The following is a 6,435-nucleotide window of genomic DNA, read 5'->3' on the forward strand; positions in this document are numbered from 1 at the left end:
AAATCTGTATCAGAAGTGCGCATCAAATTGTCATTTTATACAATTATCCACGTAGACGGAAATGCTTTGTTTTTAAATATCCACTTGTGAGATTGTGCGGCTGTTACTTCCCTTGATTGATGGGTTCTAAGTTATCCACTGTAAAACTTAAGTCAATGTTAGACGATCATGATGCTCATGGTTAAACTTTGGTTGATTTGATAAATGAGCTATCATACACTATACTTTTAAAATTTTATATTATTGACGATACTTTTCCAGAGTGAGCAATTCAAAATAGCCAGTTCACTAATACTGTAAAGCAAAGATATTATGAAAACTATATTTTTTAAATATACATACTGAAATTTAATTTTTATAGTTGCGATCAAACGTTTCTATATCCGTAGATTGGAGGATGCGTTTTGTCGTCCAATTGCCAAAATGACGAATTGGAAAGATTGCTTAGTGCACTCAGAAGCATGGTTGACGCGCAGCAGATAGGAACAATACAAAAACACTACAGGTAATACTAGAGTCAAGATTTTAAACGACCGATATGTGAAATGTTTTTTTTTCCTAATATTCAAATTATAATGCTTATAAAATCTCATTACTTTTCAGTTGGCTTGATTCATTTACGCAGCACGTTCTCAAATACGCATCAGAAAGAATCAACTTTGCACGACACGCAAAAGTGACAAAAGGTTCCATACGTGAAAAGTTCGAATGCGTAAACCTGTTTTACAAAGAAACAGAGAAGGTAAATATAAAACAATTAAATATCCTTCATGGATTTCAATCACACCAACATACATCAGCATGTAATACACTCACATACATATCCGCTCACATGCAGACGCAAACACACAACAACGCAAGTATGAATCAAAGCACACGTTCATACATTTTCAACATAGCATTTTTTATTTTGAAGATGAATACGGAACTAGAACAACCTGCACGTTCTCAATGTACGCAGATGACGGATCTGTTGAAAAAGCACTTTAAGCAAAGTAGCGTTAAAAGCGATATATAAAGTTGATTCTATGCAAATAAAGACCTGGATATTCCAAGTGATCAAGACATCTTAGGGGTACAAAATATTGTACGGTCATACATCCGGAAGATGATATCGGCGGAAATAGAAGCATAGGAACAGAGCTCCAAGCACTACCAAAGCACCGTTGAAATGGTAAAGGAGCTTTTGAAAATAAATGCCAAGTTCTTCGAGAGGCTTACTTAGAGGTTGAACTCTTTATCGAGGGTGTGTCTGAACCAGAATCCCGATTATACTGTAAGTACGTGTAATATATTTTAAAGAGTGTCGAACCGTTAGAATCCTAGATGCACTATGAACATGCTTTTGAGATATATGATGGGTAAACGTATATTATTGAAGTGAAAATGTTTGTTGTTTTTTGGTCATCGACCAACGGTTTTGGAGTCAGATGCTTAGAATATAAACTGAGACGGCGATAGTTTGAGTTATTTGATAACACATATCGGAAATACAAACACCAGTTACGTTAATTATCACAGTATTCTACACCAAACTGTCAATTGTGTCATTTATAAAAATACTTATGCATATTATAGTTATAAAAGATAACTTAATCCATTAAACCCGGGTCGTTGACGTACTCTTGCGTTTCTGTGATATCAAGATAAAAAATGATATGCGCGACACCTTCGAATTCCGTTTACGTAAGTCTTGGCAATTACCGTAATCTTCGAAATCTCTCCTCCGTTATACTATTCGAACAAAGGCACATGTGTCGTTATTGATATGACTATTTATTCAAGTTTGCTTAATGTGCCATCAGTCTTGCAAAAAATCTTTTGCGAAGCATGTTTGAGCTGCTATGTACGACGCATTTGTTTTAAAGTCTGTGTGGATGACATTCTGACATAAGCACATATACTAGTAACGTCAGCTGCGTTTTATACGTAAAAACATTTCAGTTATTTTAGAGGACGTCGGAAGAATAGAGAAAATTACGAGATATTTAGCGGGTATACCCTCATCTTAAACAAAAATAAACAGTTCTAGATTCACTTAAATGCATATTCATATTTTAAAATTGCAACCTACGTCTGGATATAGTAGTTTGGTATTACGTTTTCCCATTGTTCTTGTCTCTTTCTAGTTGAAAAGGAAAATATTGTTCTTGACGCGCTGTGGGATATTGGAGGATTTGTGAAAGATTTCCTTACAGAAACTCCCATATAAAATATTGCAATATACATTTCAATTGGCGTGTTAGGTTTGTTGGCGATTCCAGTTGGCATTTGAATAGTAACTAAACTACAGAAAGATCTTGAAAAGTTCCACGAAGAAAGCTAGCTCTCAGTTTCTGGACAAATGGCTTAGAGGGTCTTTGAAAGATTTCCTGAAAAGAGATTATATCAATACACTGGTGCGTAAGAATTATCTCTCACGTTTAGAAGGTACCATCGATATGATGTGCGAACACATCGTGCCATTGTCAATGAAAGCAAACAAGGTTTTGCTCGATGATCTGCTGAAAAATACCCGCAGTTCTAAAACGATTGTGGCAGAATTTTCCCCTGTGCGAACCAGCGTGCAACAACATATTACACATTTACGACTTTATCATTTAAAGTTCTTAGCACATGATACATTTTACCCAACGAAAATTAAAACGTTAGTCAAGATTACTAGCGGTCATTGTTCGGATGTTTATTCAGCTGAATATATGAAAGCAGATGTTACTATCAGGATTTTGAATGCTCGCTCCTGCGATCTGTTTTCTCACTTGGGCCACTTGGAAATGTTAAGGTAAGTAACAGTAAGCTATGGAAACGCGTGAAGCATTATATAGAAAATATTGAACTAAACTGCACTATCACGAGAGGGATGATTTACCGTTTGTCTTTTTTAAGGCAAATGAACATTGCAATACGAGAAAATAGAACAATACGACAATACAATTTACGGAAATATTAAACTTTTAAAGACAAAATTGATGAACAGAAACACTTCGTTGTTGCAGGAGATTACAACATTAGCATATTGTCATAGGAGTATGCTACACAGACAGGTTACCAGCACTTGTCGAAACAAAAGTACCGGAAACGAGCAGCTCCCGGCTAATGTTTATGTTTGAAAGATGCGATAAGACTCTTCAAGATTACGTATTTAGCACCCCGAAACTTCAGCGCGGGTACCAAAATTATAATAATTGTGTTTTAAATAAGTCGTATGTTTATATTTTTGTATTTAATGTAAAAAATATTGTTTATATTGATAGTATTTGAAATCAACATGCAATTAATTTAGAAGTAAAACATATACATATTGAGCACAGACTACTAAACACACCTTTATATAGAAACATTGAACCGGGCTTGCGGAAAGAGGCGCTGCAATTTTACAACCGAACATCTCAAGTCATATGCACGGCATTGCTCTATCTACACGGAAAAGGAAATCATCACGGGCAACTGAATCTTGGAAGCACTTTGGTAAATCACTGTGCAGCAATTTTTTTTTAAATATGCGTACAAACTGTTGTTTTATTTTTTTGTACATGTACATGGGTCTGTTGGTTTAATTGAAACTTTACTACAACTGTTGAATAACGTTTGCACTCATAATCAAAATAAACCTGATTATCGGACAATGATTTTTTTCGAAAACAATGTTTGAATACTGAATATTTTGTGTACAAAATAGCAATTAAATTTTAAAATATAACAATAATAAATACGATTTTTTTTATTTCAAAACGATAACGGTATTTTGTAGTGGACAAACGGGAAGGTGAAAATCCTAGAGCCTTCAGTTCCTAATCATGCAATCAGAATAGATTGCACCAGGTTAATGGCTCCAGAAATTGTGTCGGTTGGGACGGTTGGCAAGGAAACGGACATTTTCTATTTAGGGACTTTATTACGGGAGCTTTGGTATGGACGGTAAGAATGCATGCCAATCAATATAATCGTTAAAGCAATGCCATAATATTTGTTGTTTCCTCACATCTGATCTGACGCAGCTTACATTTCATACAGATAGTTCTAGTTGTGTTTAATACAGATAGCTTTGTCTTTTCGAGCGAGTCTAAGAAAACATGAACCACAAGCTAATAGTCGCATCAGTCTGTATTCGCCAATTTATTGCATTCTTTGTATCCCATCGTTTTCCAAATTTTCTTCCGCGTTACAAAAATAACAAATACAAGTGGTAGAACAAAATGATTAACATCAAATACTTGTATGAAAATATACATAATGACGTCATAAATCCGTGCGGGACAGCGTTATCATATTGATACTCAAATAAAGCAAAGTTTGTTCAGATGGTATTTATTTTAACAACACATGACTAGTGAGGTAAAAAGTACGATGTAAATATGCAGCTGTTGTTATCAATTTATTTAGACTAGCCGATACCGACAGCCAAGTGGTTAAGATATCCTTGAATCCACTGCCTCGTCGAAGCTGTGCCGCCAAACAACCGATGCCAGAGGGGTTGGCACGTTGTGTAGAGAAATGCTTGGATTCCAGTCCAGATAAGAGACCGAACGCAAGCAAGGTTCTGCAAGAAATAATAACACTGATGTAACAGTTGGCGTCACTTGAAAGGTGTGCGTGTATCATTGCAGTCGTCTTAGGTTTTGCATGTTAAACTTATCTATATTGTAGATGTACAGATTATGCATCATATCGCTATATTTGAACATTTTTGTATACTTTTGTTTTTTATAAATACATCAATTTTCGGCGCATTTATTAAACATTACCCATGGCATTTCTTACATGGAATCGAACGTTGGTTACTGAATGTTTATTGGTATTTGTCCAAAATTAATAAAAAAAGGAACTGCAAATTAAAAATAAATCCTTATCACAAATTGCAAAAAAATAACTTATTTTTTTTAAGAAAAACAAAACAAAACACACAAACAAACACTTACTTTAAACAATCTCAGGCCAATCAATGCATTGTATTATTATGCTTCACTTATTCCCGTAAAGTTGCATCCATCTACGATATTTCTTTTGCGAAATTTGCGACGTCGATTTCATTTTTACACATGCGCTTCACTCTTTTTCTGAATATTGGTTGCAATCCCGTTTTTTTTATTTAATATATAATGTTGTTTATTTTCCTCGAATATACATTTATATGATTTGGCTCTATTTTCATTCATTTTCACATTATTTTAAGATACACATGCATGCTGTATATCTTGTAAGAGATGCGTGGATCGCCAGGAAATGCAAAATTGCTTACATGTCACAATTGTTACCTCAATGTCATCAATTGATAACAAATACAATTCATTTCGTGACGGAGTATATGTACCGTCGTTTAGATGGTGCGTTTGATTATATCGATCATTTTATCACAAAATAAATCGTATGACAAACTGTATTTAAAATAGCTTTGTAGTTGTTATGCACGTTTGTAAGTTTTCCGTATTGCTTTCTATACTGTAATCAAAATGGTCCAACGATGATCCCTGTGTTATATGTTTTATATGTTTAATGGATCAGACTATTCGGATTATACGGATTCCGATTCGTTACAGACTTACCTTGTGCTAAGTTATGTAAATGTGTCTACTTTGTTTTGAATTACAATTTATTTTGCTGTTTTTCTTTTCCATTTGAGATCATTGTTTTATCAGTTTGTGTCATTTATTGTAAAGATATTTATTGTTAATTGGAGGCAATTGAATCCTAACATGGTGTCATGTTCTACATGATTTTACAGCATGCCATAAAGTATGCTTATCTGGAAATTATCGAAAGTTACATGGGAATTTCGATGTCAAGAAGTAAATAATGAATATCTAATTGCACTGTCTCTACAACTAGAATGTGAATATGTATTAACAAGAAGAAGCGATCTGCTGTGCGTAAATGCTGTATTTTATGTGGATACATCCATCGACCTATACTATGAAGTGCTAGTACAATTGTGTGCATAATTTAACAAGTAAGACGAATGCATCCACTTAAAATTTGCTTATTTTGCTTGTATCTGATTAATGTCCCACATCTTCGAAAACAGGTGCCGTTTGCTATTAATTCAAATAATCCTATGAAGTTAAATAAAACTGCACCAAATACGTATTATTTTTCTATTATTTCAAATCGTTACAACATTTACGTTGATAGCAGTTTACTAGGTATCATGGATTTTTTTAATACAAACGAAGAACATAATTATTTCAAATTGAATAAAAATCCACAAGCTTATCGCAAACGGAACTTCTTCATTGCACCACCCTCCCATAACCTGCAGTTTGTCATTACGGGATATAAATCCGGTCTAACCATCAAAGTGTAATGTTCATTTGAAAGCGTGGACGCCTGTTAGGCGGGGCTGTTTCATTGTAAGGCTCTAATGCAACGATGTTTAAACTAAAAGAGTAATATTTTAGGTCTAATCATAATTTCACTTGCTCAACATATTTTTATGGC

General features: G+C 34.3%; 1 long non-coding RNA gene across 1 annotated transcript; it reads left to right on the forward strand.

Annotated features, from left to right (window-relative positions):
- The first annotated feature begins 978 nt into the window (after nucleotides 1–978).
- Nucleotides 979–6,210, forward strand: LOC127839385 (uncharacterized). Its single transcript, XR_008030316.1, has 6 exons — nucleotides 979–1,276; nucleotides 2,130–2,782; nucleotides 2,997–3,167; nucleotides 3,336–3,468; nucleotides 3,752–3,918; nucleotides 4,384–6,210. It is a non-coding gene; the product is annotated as an uncharacterized LOC127839385 (long non-coding RNA).
- The last annotated feature ends 225 nt before the right edge of the window (nucleotides 6,211–6,435 follow it).

The sequence above is a fragment of the Dreissena polymorpha genome, chromosome 7 (assembly GCF_020536995.1).
Source record: "Dreissena polymorpha isolate Duluth1 chromosome 7, UMN_Dpol_1.0, whole genome shotgun sequence".
Classification (NCBI taxonomy): domain Eukaryota; kingdom Metazoa; phylum Mollusca; class Bivalvia; order Myida; family Dreissenidae; genus Dreissena; species Dreissena polymorpha.